Raw genomic sequence first — 14,750 nt, forward strand, 5'->3', positions numbered from 1 at the left:
CGATGTTGTATGAAGCGGTTGTTCACCCGTATGTTGTTTCACTTTAAATCTACTTTCCCTTCAGACGTGTCTTTGATAAAATAAAGGTGATACTTCACCTCATTTTATTTTCCTGAAGACATTCGCATACCGTTTCCTTGTCCGATACTTCATTACCCCCGTTTTTGGGTTTTCTCTTTCAGCTCTGAAGAAATTTTGCAAGGTGGATTTCCAGTAATGAGTCTCCGGCGAGTGTTTAATTACAACTTGGGATGGAGACTCGATATACCTTTTCTCATGCGGGCTATTTGTTACATTTTTTTTTTCTCCAAGCCATTTGTTTGTGAGGAAAGTAATTTCAGCTACTTTTCTTAATTTGTTATTATGGAGTTTCTTCGAAGAATACGGACGGGTTTAGAAATGGCAAATTTTGGTTTCAGTTATGTTTGTTTGTGGTTCGGGAGATTTTTTGTATTGGTTATATTTTTCTACTAATTAGAACTAGCAAACAAGGTCTTTTTTTGGGGCATTTAATTTTAGTTTCATTAAACGAGTTGAGTGTACTTAAATTTTGTATAACTGAAATAGGTTTTAGACTAAAATTTTGTACAACTGAAATAAGTTGTAGACTAAAATTTTGGTCATTGAAATAAGTTTTAGAATAAAATTTTGTACAATTGAAATAAGTTGTAGACTAAAATTTTATACAACTGAAATATGTTTTAGACTAAAATTTCGAACAACTGAAATAAGTTTTAGACTAAAATTTTGAGCAACTGAAATAAATTTTTGACAAAAATTTTGTACAACTGCAAAAAGTTTTAGACAAAAATTTTGTACAACTGCAATAAGTTGTACACTAAAATTTTGTACAACTGAAGTAAGTTTCAGCCTAAAATTCTGTACAAATGAAATAAATTTTAGAATAAAATTTTGTACAACTGAAACAAGTTTTAGACTCTGGGTTTTGGCTGATTTCATCGAGCCGTAAGACTCACGGGAGAAATTATTCGACCAATACTTATATCCTTATATTTCTTTGCCTATGTTAACCAGTCATTTTCACGTGAATAAAGACTTGAATTTGATTTTACATTTCAGAAATTCTGAATGTTGCTGGTTATATATTACTTACGTTTCCGTTTCGATTTCACAGAGTTTTTAATCCTCTTGTCGTCCGTCGATGCGAAAATAAAAACAGGAGAAAAGGAATAGGAAAGGAACAAAATAAAGTGAATTTATTGAAATTCTTTATTTTTATGTTTTGTCTATATTTACGCGCTGTTATTAATATACCTACCAAGCATTCTTCGTTCAAATTTCATTTGGTTTACAATGTAACTCGAGCAGACCTTGATTTCTATGTGTATATTTTTACCATTCTCTATTGAAGTGGCTGGTGGGAATACGCTTTGCAATACTAATTTCCCCTGGGTTTAATTCGAAATGAGTGATGTTCTCGCAGTGGGAGTTGATTTTTAGTTTTCTGTAAAAGAAAACTATTGTTTGGTCGTATATTTGTCCGCACTTTATTCTTTGCCGTACTTTTTTCTGACCGCCCTCAGAGCTTAAAAACTACTGAGGCTAGAGGGCTTCAAATTTGTATGTTGATCATCCACTCCTCCAATCATCAAACATACCAAAATTGCAGCCCTATTTCAGTAGTTTTGATTTTATTCAAGGTTAAAGTTGGCCATAATCGTGCTTCTGGCAACGGTATAGATAGGCTACCGCCGGGCCGTGGTTTAAGTTTCCTGGCTGCTGCTCATACAACATTATACCGAGACCATTGAAAAGATAGATCTATTTCGGTGGCCTGATTATACGCTGTAAAGCGGCTGTACAGAAAATTTTTGATTGCGCTGGGAATAAACTTCGCATTTTCACGTATTATCTTGCTAAGACTTATGTCAGGTTTTAAATACATATTGCTACATCTTTCTCTGTTTCAAACGTCAGAATGAAATTGATTTATTGCATTTCTTCTCCTTTTTCTCGCGTTTCAAGTATGGCAAAGGAAAGTAATTTGTCATGCAAAGAGCTGCAATGGAAACCTGTCATCTCCTTTCTCACCTTGTCATATTAAACTTGACTTAGGTACAGTATAGTGTCGTTTAAATGATAAGCATCGTCATTATTTGAAAGTAGTTTTAGGTTATTTTCTTAAAATATGAATATCCACCATAATTTCTACTAGTCTGTGTCAGTTCAGATGGGACTGCCCCGTCTTATTCCTTTTCTTTAGTTTCGATTCTTAACTCTCTCTCTCTCTCTCTCTCTCTCTCTGAGGGACCTGGGGCAACCCGAACGAACTGTAAGGTAAGGTAAGGTAAGGTAAGGTAAGGTCTCTCTCTCTCTCTCTCTCTCTCACACTGAGGGACCTGGGGCAACCCGAACGAACTGTAAGGTAAGGCCCTCTCTCTCTCTCTCTCTCTCTCTCTCTCTCTCTCTCTCTCTCTCTCTCTCAAGATTCCTTTGAATCGTACAGTAAATATTTGTCTCATTTTATATTTGAACGAAATAACAAATTAAAAAAAAATTTTAAGTAAATTTTTTTTGTGCTGATCAAAGTTTATATGACTTTTTAATTCAAGTGGCAACGCTTGATATCGGCTTACAGTTCAAGTTGGGGCATTAATGCAGAAGAGATGAAAGAATTTACATTTTAATTGCGCAGATCTCGACTTCCTTGGGATTAAACGAGAATGGGGTGGGCCTCGTGGAGATGTATTTAGAAAGAAGTTTGATTTGCGCCGGGATGTAATTTACAAGGAAGCCTATTCATAATTTACATGGGAAAGGTAAGAATGTAATTTCCAAGGAATTATATTCATAACATTATACATGGGAAAAGTAAAATGATGGCGTTATGCATGGGAACGGTAAAATGACATTATACAAGGGAAAATTAAAATCATGGCATTATACGGGGAAAAGTAAAATGATGACATTATACTGTACATGGGAAAGGTAAATTGATGACATTATACAAGGGAAAGGTAAAATGATGACATTATACATGGGAAAGGTAAATTGATGACATTATACAAGGGAAAGGTAAAATGATGACATTATACATGGGAAAGGTAAAATGATGACATTATACATGGGAAAGGTAAAATGATGACATTACACATGGGAAAGGTAAAATGGTGACATTATACAAGGGAAAGGTAAAATGATGACATTATACACTGGAAAGGTAAAATGATGACATTATACATGGGAAAGGCATAATGATGACATTATACAAGGGAAATGCAAAATGATAACATTATACGTGGGAAAGGCAAAATGATGACATAATACAAGGGAAAAGCAAAATGATGACATTATACAAGGAAAAGGCAAAATGATGGCATTATACAAGGGAAAGGTAAAATGATGACATTATACGAGGGAAAGGTAAAATGATGACATACAAGGGAAAGGCAAAATGACGACATTATACAAGGGAAAGGTAAAATGATGACATTATACGTGGGAAAGGTAAAATAATGAGGAAAGGAGTGTGCTAGATTGTGTCAGTACAAAGAATATAGAAAAGCAAGGTGACATTAAATGAAGAGTCGTTGGAGGTATATCTGATCATTATCCAATTGAAGGGAACTTTAAAAAAAGGTATATATTTAAGCAAGAGGGAAAAGAGTTGAAAATATGGGCAGTAAATTTCAACAAGATATATGAGATTAAGTAGAGGGAAGTAATAGGAGTGTATAAAGAGGTAATGGATGAAATATATGGTAGATTAAAAAATCTGCAACTGCTATTGAAAATTCCTTGATGGGGCGTCGGGTCTGCAAAGACTATTTGCTGGTTTAGGAGAGTAGGAAAAGGGAATAGAAATAATAAATTATGGTTTGAAGAAATGAGAATGTGATAAGGAAGAGATAACTAGAAATGCTATCGCTTGACTAAGAAACAAAAAAATGCATGTAATCAATATAGAGCGGAGAAATTGAGGAAGAATTTAAGGAAGAACGAGAAGTAAACACAAAGAAAGGTTAATAATTTTATGCACAAGTAGATCTCAGAATGTTGTCAAATCAAAGCCGGCGAGGTGGAATAATGAAGCGTAATATGAATGGTGGAAAAGTGGAAGCAGTTGATTGACATACATATGCATCTGGTAAAAAGGTGGCCAGTAGATTCTAAATATACACACATACATTGTGTGTATATATATGTGTGTTTGTATGTGTATGTGTATTGTAGTTCTGTGTATGTATGTGTGTGTGAATATACGATAATGTCAGAGGAACCGTTATTTGGCAGAGTGGGGAAACAGACTGGAAGGCTTTTAAGAGAGTCAATAATTTTTCGGGGCTTTCCTTAGCGTTATCTTTAACCGATATCGGATTTTTCTTCACGAGCTCTGTCACTATCGGAGCGAAAGATCAAATATTATTTCGTCTGAAGTGTAAAGAAAGAATGATAGGTTGAAAAAATAAAAAAAATAGCCAAATTTTCATTCTTCCTATTCAGTTAATTATGATTTTCCCTTAGGCTTGGATGATTACTGCAATTATTTTAATTATTTTACTCCGTAGATGATATTCATTTACCGTAGATTCCGTAGATATTATTCATTTACTATGTATGGAATCTCGTCGATTAATTTTTTTAGATTACTTTCTCCTGAAGTGTTTTTAAAGACTTTTTGGGGATGGTTCCTATAATTGTTTTTTATATTATTAGTTCATGAAAGAATTAAAAGGTGCCTCCTTGAAGTTTGTAAACTCTCCTGCTGATCGTTTCTATTATATTTAGGCATATATATATATATATATATATATATATATATATATATATATATATATATATATATATATATATATATATATATATATATATATATATTTCCTGATTCATACTTAAAGAAATCTACGTGTTTCATTTCGAACGTTCATTCTCAGAAAAAGAATTCGGAGAAGGGTTGATCAGAGAGAGAGAGAGAGAGAGAGAGAGAGAGAGAGAGAGAGAGAGAGAGAGAGGGGTGTGGTGGATAACTGGGAATTTGCATATCGATTCCCCTCTCTCTCTCTCTCTCTCTCTCTCTCTCTCTCTCTCTCTCTCTCTCTTATTCAATGTCTCGGAAATGAGGATATTTGTTCCATTGGACAAACCGAAGCCAAGTCGCTTCCGTCTGGTATTTTATTGGCTCTGCGGTCTAATGAATTTCCCACTTCGGAGGAGTCTGAAGAAGGATTCCTACGAGAGTCCTTCCATTAGGAATCTCGGCTTCCTTTGGGGGTCCTTCCATTATCCTTCCCGGTGAACGGGGATCTTGTAATAATTGTTTGTTTTTGACAAGAAAATTCATTTGGTGTTTTCATTATCGAATTTTTTATTTATTTTTTCTTTATTTTTAGTTTTCTGTGAAAGAAAACTATTGTGACGGCTTTGTCTGTCCGTCCGCACTTTTTCTGTCCGCACCTTTTCTGTCCGCCCTCAGGTCTTAAAAACTGCTGAGGCTAGAGGGTTGCAAATTGTTATGCTGGTCATTCACCTTCCAATCATCAAACATACCGAATAGCAGCCCTCTAGCCTCCGTACTTTTTATTTTATTAACGGTTAAAGCTAGCCATAATCGTGCGTCTGGCAGCGCTAGAGGTACTAACAACATAGCCAACACCGAACATTGGCTGAGTTTCATGGGCCGTGGCTGAAAGTTTCATACAGCATTATACGCTGTACAGAAAACTCGATTGCGCCGAAGAAACTTCGGCGCGTATTTTTTCTTTTTTTACTAGAAATTTCATCGATATTATTGTTTTTTTTTTATACTTGCTGGTTTCCTAAGGAAGAAATTTGAATCCTCTGATGAAATTGCCTTTAATAAGATTGATTTTATAAAGTCCAGAGCAGGAAGAAGATTATTTTTGAAAATTAACGCGGAAAAACAGTGTTCCATTTCTGCCGATATCTCGCCTTTATTAAAAATTATATCTCTTATTATGTGTCCTGGTCATCGGCATTCATATTTATCTAGAGCAGGAAGAAAAAGAAGAATGAAAATTAAGGCAGAAATACTTCTTGCTGTATTTTTGAAAAGAATGAAATATCTTTTTATCAGTGATTTCATGGGGTGCACTGTAGGCGTTACTAGTTATTGCTTGCAGTCCCTTCGGCCCCTAGCTGCAACCCTTGTTCCTTTTATCAAAATTTCTATTCATATTACCTTTCTTCCATCTTGCATCCACCCTCTCCTAACAATTGATTCGTAGTGCAGCTGCTTTGAGGTTTTCCTCCTGTTACACCTTTCAAACCTTTTTACCGTCAATTTCCTTTCCAGCGCTGAATGACCTCATAGGTTCCAGTGTTTGGCCTTTGGCCTAAATTCCATATTCCATCCTATATTCTTATATCATCGTCACTCATATCTCGCCAAAATATGGTCCTGATAAGGGCGAGATGATCAAATTAGAGGCGCCCCCTTTGCCCCAATCGTATATCACGTATGCAAATTTTGGGTCATACATTACGCATGCAAATTTTGGCTTGAATGCATGCATTTCTCATAAGCCCCCCCCTGATCAGAAATCTATAACTGAGCTCAGTTGGGGAGGAAAAGGTCCTTTCTGTAGAGAAAACATGTTTGCTGCTTCTCCCTTCATGGTTTAGAATTGTCTAAGTTTTTTTTTTTTTTGAGTGTTTTGAATTGTCTAAGTTTTTTTGGAGTTTTTTTAATTGAGTGTTTTAAATTTTTGGATTTATTTAATTGTCTAAGATTTTTTGGGGTGTTTTTTGAATTGTCTAAGTATTTTTTTGAGTTTTGAATTAAGTGTCTAAGTTTTTTTGGAGTGTTTTGAATTAAGTGTCTAAGTTTTTTTTGGAGTTTGAATTAAGTGTCTAAGTTTTTGGCATGTTTTGAAGTAAGATTTTTTTGGCGTGTTTTGAATTAAGTGTCTGACTTTTCTTGGATTGTTTTATGATTAGAGATACATGGGTGAGTCTGGACTCTTGTTTCATTCGTATTGGTAAGTTTTCTTGATAATGTTATTCAGTAAATTCAGATTTTTGTTTTCAGTAAAACAGCACTGCTATTTTAAAGGCGTTCCGTACAATACACCATCAGGCAGAGCTTTTTTTTTTTTTTCATAGAATTATCGTAGGTTTTGCATATTAGCATTCTTTTAATAAGCTGCCTATGAATAATTATTAAGTGTTTTTATTAATTTTGAAATAATTGAAATTCTTTTCTGTTATAAAATTATCTTCTCTTGATTTAGAAAAAAGGCTTTTTATAGTTCAACTTCAAAACAAAAAGGCCCAGTTTTAGTCTTCTGTACAGAAAACTATTGTGCCCGCTCTGTCTGTCTGTCCGTACTTTTTCTGTCCGCCCTCAGATCTTAGAAACTACTGAGGCCAGAGGGCTGCAAATTGGTATGTTGATCATCCACCTTCCGATCATCAATCATGCCAAATTGCAGCCCTCAGCCTCAGTGGTTTATGGTTGATCAAGGTTAAAGTCCGCCATGGCCATGCGTCTGGCAACGATATAGGACAGGCCACCAACGGCCCGTGGTTAAAGTTTCGTGGGCCGCGGCTCATACAGCATTATACCGAGACCACAGAGAGATATATCTGTTTTCAGTGGCCTTGATTATACGATGGACAGAAAACTCGATTGCGCCGAAGAAACTTCGGCGCATTTTTTACTTGTTGATGATTCAACCTGCGCTGAATGACCCCATGTGTTCCAGTGCTTGGCTTTCTGCCTAAATCTCATATTCCATTCCTACAATTTAACCTATGATTTCTCTGCCCTGTACTTAGGAAATCTTTGGGTTCCTGAAGAAAAGGAAATCTTTGGGTTCCTGAAGAAAAGGAAATCTTTGTTCCTGAAGAAAAGGAAATCTTTGGGTTCCTAAAGAAAGGAAATCTTGGGTTCCTAAGAAAGGAAATCTTGGGTTCCTAAGAAAAGGAAATCTTTGGGTTCCTGAAGAAAAGGAAATCTTTGGGTTCCTGAAAAAAAAAAGGAAATCTTTGGCTTCCTGAAATCAGGCTTAAAAATCCACAGATTCATGTTAATAATTTATGAACGACTCATTAAAAGTTTAAATTAAGCTTTTACCCTCAAATAGAGTCCTTCTGGATCCTTTAGCCTTTTCAAGTGGAAGCATCTGCTCTTGAACCTTTAATGAAAAACCTTCCCCCGGAATTTGCGAAAATTGTGATGGTGCAGTTTTAAGTTCACGTGATCCGTTATTTTTCTGGCTAATGATGTTCTTTCTGATAATTCTGTTGCTAGCAATTATTTTTGTGGTTAGTAATGTTCTTTCTGATAATTCTGTTCTTGGCTAATAATGCTCTTTCTGATAATTCTGTTCCTGGCAATTGTTTTCATGGCGAATAATGTTCTTACCGACAATTCTGTTCCTGTCAAAATTAACTTTTAAACTCGATGTGAATATTTGATTAATTTGTGTGTGCGCGCGTTTGTGTGTGCGTATGTGTATGTGTGTGTGTATGGGGAGGTACACAGTTTAGGTTGTAAAATGTTAAAGGTACTTTGTTGAAAATGATGACAGTGAAGTGTTTGAGTGTGTAAGTGGGAGAGTGACTGGTTGGGTGTAAAAGTGTTTTTGCCAGCAAATGTGTATTATGTCTTCGTAGCTGTTTGATTATTCTAGATTAAGCTGGCCTTATGCCAACACCGTCCCTTGCTCTCTGGCCCCTTAAAGCTCTTAAATATGTTTACGAAATTATTCTAGATTAAGTTGGCCTTATGCCAGGACCGTCTCTTGCTCTCTGACCCCTCAAAGCTGTTGAATATATTTATGAAATTATTGTAGATTAAGTTGGCCTTATGCCAGCACAGTCTGTTGGTCTCGGTCATAATAATAATAATAATAATAATAATAATAATAATAATAATATCGTTTGATCAACACCCAAGGTACCACTTGGAAAGTTTCATCAAAATCAGGTAGAAGTAATAATAATAATAATAATAATAATAATAATAATAATAATAATAATAATAATAATAATAATAATGTCTTTTGATCATTAACACACACGGTATCACTTGGAAAGTTTCATTAAGACCAGGGAGAAATAATAATAATAATAATAATAATAATAATAATAATAATAATAATAATAATAATAATAATAATACCTTTCCATACAATCCAGTGTTAATAACAATAAAAATACATTAATTAAAAAGCATTTCCTCTCGTAAACCACCAGAATCCTCAACATTTGCAACGGTGACGGAAAGTGATTCAGAGCTTGTTTTGCAACGCCACATCATTGTTGCCCATCAATAGCTCCCTTGTGCTCTAGAAGACCCTTAGAGGAAGGAATGAGAGAGAGAGAGAGAGAGAGAGAGAAAAGTAAGCTTCGTTATCTCCCGATGTGTTTGATTTCCCCTTCTATTTCCGTAATCAAATTGAACCGTCCCTGAGGGTGGATATTGAGAGAGAGAGAGAGAGAGAGAGAGAGAGAGAGAGAGAGAGAGAGAGAGAGAGCGGACGCTATTGACTCCTTGTATATCAGCTGTTTCGTTGTGATGCTGACGAAAAGAGCATCATCAATTTTTTGTTTTTCCTTTCCAATGGTGGCTTGTGTTGTGGGGGCGGGCGGGGGCGCCTCTCCTTTTTTTAAGTAGACTGCGTCTGTCATATTAGAGTTTTCTCTACAGCTGTATGAAACTTCCCAGCCCCGGCCCATGAAGTAGCCGCGGCCCGGTGGTGGCCTGTGTTGCTGGCACTACAGCGTTGCCAGACGCACGATCGCTTTAAGCAACTTTAACCTTAAATAAAATAAACACTACTGAGGCTAAAGGGCTGCAATTTGGTATGTTTGATGCTTGGAGGGTGGATGATCAACATACCAATTTGCAGCCCTCTAGCCTCAGTGGTTAAGATCTGTTACTTCCCCAAATAAAGATCATATTCCTTGGAAGCTTGAATTTCAAGTCAGTGGCCCCTTTGGTGGCCTTGATCCATACGAATTAGGTTCATCTTCTGAATAATAGTAATGATGATAATATAACGCGTTCATTTTCATTTCGGCTCTGCTGACATTATTACTTTTTTATATATAATTCTTTTTATATTTATTTTCATTTAGTTATTGATGTACTTCTGTCTTCGTGCAACTCTGCGTGCAGTCAAAATCAATACATCGCCGACACTCATTCTTCATTGCTTGAACATCGTGTAGAATTTGATATTTTCAATTTTCGTCAGTGGACTTTCGGATTTTGACTTTACATTTCCGCACGGGCCACCCGCTTCTACGTATAGCATATAAATCCTTTTTAGTTTTCTGTAAAAGAAAACTGTTGTGCCGGCTATGTCTGTCCGTCCGCACTTTATTCTGTCCGAACTTTTCTGTCCGCCCTCAGATCTTAAAAACTGCTGAGGCTCGAGGGCTGCAAATTGGTATGTTGATCATCCACCCTCCAATCATCAAACATACCAAATTACAGCCCTGTAGCCTGAGTAGTTTTTATTTTATTTAAGGTTAAAGTTAGTCATAATCGTGCTTCTGGCAACGATACAGGATAGGCAGCGTGCCGTTGTTAAAGTTTCATGGACCGCGGCTCATGCAGCATTATGCCGAGACCACCGAAAGATAGATCCATTTTCGGTGGCCTTGGGTATACGCAGTAGCTGCTGTACAGAAAACTCGATTGCGCCGAAGACACTTCGGCTCATTTTATTACTTGTTTTGTTCTTCGTTTATTATTCACGAATAGAAATGGAACCATTCGTTATAGTTCCTGAATTGGTTATCTCTCTCTCTCTCTCTCTCTCTCTCTCTCTCTCTGCCAATTTTACCTGTACATGTGGGTGAGTTAAGTTAAGTATACCTTAGTTTAACCAGACCCCTGAGCTGATTAACAGCTCTCCTAGGGCTGGCCCGAAGGATTAGATTTATTTTACGTGGCCAAGAACCAATTGGTTACCTAGCAACGGGACCTACAGCTTATTGTGGAATCCGAACCACATTGTAACGAGAATTGAATTTCTATCACCAGAAATAAATTCCTCTAATTCTTCTTTGGGCGGTCGGAGAATCGAACGCGGGACCAGCATATGTGGGATAATTGTAGTATACGCCAATATTTATGAGTTTATCGTAAATAATGTCATTCATTTTTATTAGACTGCATTTCTTGGTCATTAAAATATTGAGTAATCAGTTAGTTATTGTTTTTTATGTTTTTTTTTAATATTCCAAAGAATCGAAAGGATCTCGCGACGCCAGTTTCAATGACCGTTCAATAAACCGAAATGATCTGGTCGTTCAAGATGTGAGGTCTTAGTGTCATGATTGTTAGCATTCAGCTATCAGTATTATTTTTGCTATAAAACATCATCTGTCTGGAAGGCATCATCCTTAAGATATCCCTTAATTAAAGCTTCTAAATTCGGCCCTTTAACTGAAGACATGAAATGATCTGAACTGAATATAGAGTTTAGGCCAGAGACCAAGCACTGGGACCTATGAGGTCATTGAGCGCTGAAACGGAAATTGGCAGTAAAAGGTTTGAAAGGTGTAACAGGAGGAAAACCTCAAAGCAGTTGCACTATGAATCAATTGTCAGGAGAGGATTGAGGAAAGGAAGATGGAAGAAAGAGAATATGAACGGAAGTACAGTAAAATAAATAAAAAGGTTTGCAGCTAGGTGCCTAAGGAAGAAGGCACTCTGCAAAGAACCTCAAGTAACGCCTACAGTGTACCGCACGAGGTGCACTGACGACGCTACCTCTCCCCACGGGGGACATTAAATGACCATGTCCATATAAATTATAATTACGGTGTTACCAAAGTACCGTCATTGGAGTAATTGCCTCTTGACACCTACTTGACGTCTCACCTGTCACTCATAAATCAGACTGGAGGGTCCTTCAGGCGTTAATTAACTCTTCCCCATTTCTACGGCCATATTAGTTTCACCTTTGCCAGTGACTCCTCCTCCTCCTCCTCCTCCTCCTCCTCCTCCACGTCGGGTCTCTGGGTATCTCGTTATTGGGTGCTTGAAGACAGTACTCGTTAGGTGAGGTACGATTTCTCCTCCTTCTCTTGAGTTTGTGAAACATTTAATTTATGAAACTGCTGGGTGTCGTGTTTGTGTTTACGTTTGTTCCGTGACGTTTTGGATATGGGTGTGTGTGTGTGTTTGTGTGTGTGTGTGTGTGTGTGTGTGTGTGTGTGTGTGTGTGTGTATTGTGCTTTGTGTCAACGTTTTACTTGAAAGATTTATATATATATATATATATATATATATATATATATAAATAAATATTTATAAAATAAATATATATTAATATATATATATATCTATATATATATATATATATATATATATATATATATATATATATATATATATATATATATAAATAATGTGTGTGTGTGTTTGTGTCTGTGCAACAAACAGAGTGAACTCCTAAAGGCTCCATTTCTCCAAAGCTTTATAGAAATCGCTTGTCACTACAAAGCTTTAAACCCAAATGAAGAAACCTGTATAAATATATATATATATATATATATATATATATATATATATATATATATATATATATATACATACATACCTCGTCACTAATTTCACGCATTTCATTTTCATACTCCCAAACATTAAACGAAAAATAACCCATTAATATCTAATGGGATGTTTGTGGGTAAACATTAAAAAATATATATATATTCCGGGTACACACGAATTGCACATAATATTTGTAACTTAATATGCTTTTCGGTAACGAGGTCCGAGCGAGGAACGCTTGCTCCAAGAGAATAATTCACGACCTGATTAACATGCGCTACTGAATATCATCCCCCCGGTAATGATTTTAATAATGGCGCTAATTAGGGCGGTAGTGGTATCAGTAAGCAAGTGGGTACAAGTTCCAGGTAGATAAGAAATGTACACAAGAGGAAATTAACTGGAACTTCTTTTATGATTAATAATGATAATTGAAAAGTACTCATATTGGCGTGGGTATTAAATGGAGAAACGAATCCACAGGTTCGTATGGGTATGTATATATGTACTCTTGCATAACTGTGTATTTGTTTCTACAACGATGATATTTATCGTGACAGTTCAACGTATTGCAGATTTTGCCTAATTTTATTTTAAAGTACACATTGAAAACAAATCCTGCAATTCTTTTGAGTTTTCGCTACTTGAAGGTTAATCTGATCGGTATTGTGTTAGAGCGAAAATGAAAATAAATTGAAGTTGTAATTAGCAAGGAAGGGTTGAATGTTGTTCAAGATATCATTAAAACAATTGAGTGCGATTGAAAAAAATAAGAACAGCAATTAGAGAGGGGTTGGAGGTAAATAGGATAGTGTGAAGGACACTGAAGTGAGGAGATACAATGAGGAGTCTGCAGAACCTGAGGATGGGATCACAGAGGCAGAATAAAATTCCCGAGACATATGAACAGCAAGTTGCTTGATGATGAAATTAAAAGTTAATGAAGCCAAAACGGTATGATTAATATGGGTTCGTTGAAAACTTCTAGGTAGATTTATTCAGACACTGTAGGGAGAAAAAAAAATTGTATTACATGCAAGGGAATGCAGAGAGGAAGGCTACTGAGCAAATGGATCTTAGTAGGTAAGGTGCGAGTAATGAAAGACTGTTTGAGAAGACTTGTGTCATGTGTTGATTTAATGTGTATGTTGAATAATGGTTAGATGGTCAGGATAGTAGAGAGTTAGAAGAATCTAACAGTTATTGCAGAAATACTTGTTGGAATGTAAGGAGACCAGAAAAGATATTAAGTAATAAATGAACAGGCACCAAGTGTAGATAAAATATGAAAATAGGTTTAATTTCTCTCCAGGATGTGAGGTGTCTTGATGAGATAAAGGTTCCAAGGAATTATTGATAAGTTATATTAATAAGAATTATTACAACATAACATATACTTGGTATACTTGAGATGGTTCATGTAAATATATGACCCAAGTTCGATCAAGAGAAAAATTAGAAGCGAGTGTATTGACAGTGGAAGAGGATTGTGGGTTCAAACAGGAAATTGATCATGTGAATCTTATGCTTGTTATGCAGCTGTTGTAGGAGAAGTTGATGAACGTAGGATCATTTTATGATATATTCGATAAAGATGCTATGTATCCATTGAGGAGGCAGTCTTCTATATGTATATAAATATATATTTTTATGTTTGTGTATATATATATATATATATATATATATATATATATATATATATATATATATATATATATATATATATATGTATATATATATATAATATGTATGTTTCTTCAGAGGCCAGCGACAGTTGCAAGGGAGCGCTCTTTACGAAGCCAGGAAGCAGAAGAAGTGAAATAATAAATTGGAGAGAGGAGCTTAAGAATCGTGGAAGTTAAGAGTATGGAATCCGACCTTCATGAAAACGTCACCTTCCCATCCGATGTCCTTCTTCCGTTTTGCTTCTTGTTCCCTTTGCTTTTGGGAGAGAGAGAGAGAGAGAGAGAGAGAGAGAGAGAGAGAGAGAGAGAGAGAGAGAGAGAGAGAGAGAGAGTCTTATGAGCAAAGGAATAGCCTAAGTAAGGGAAGATTTTATATATATATATATATATATATATATATATATATATATATATATATATATATATATATATATATAATATATAAATATATTATGTATATGTATACACATATACATACATTTATATATATATTTATATATATATACATATATATATATATTTATTTATATTTACTTATTTATATTTCTATTTGCTCGACGGAGAAAGTTAAA

General features: G+C 35.6%; 1 protein-coding gene across 1 annotated transcript in view; it reads left to right on the forward strand.

The window, feature by feature from the left end:
• Positions 1–14,750, forward strand: part of LOC136855316 (uncharacterized) — a 612,714-nt gene that overhangs the window by 229,788 nt on the left and 368,176 nt on the right. The window lies entirely within an intron of this gene.

Source organism: Macrobrachium rosenbergii, chromosome 31 (genome assembly GCF_040412425.1).
Source record: "Macrobrachium rosenbergii isolate ZJJX-2024 chromosome 31, ASM4041242v1, whole genome shotgun sequence".
NCBI lineage: Eukaryota > Metazoa > Arthropoda > Malacostraca > Decapoda > Palaemonidae > Macrobrachium > Macrobrachium rosenbergii.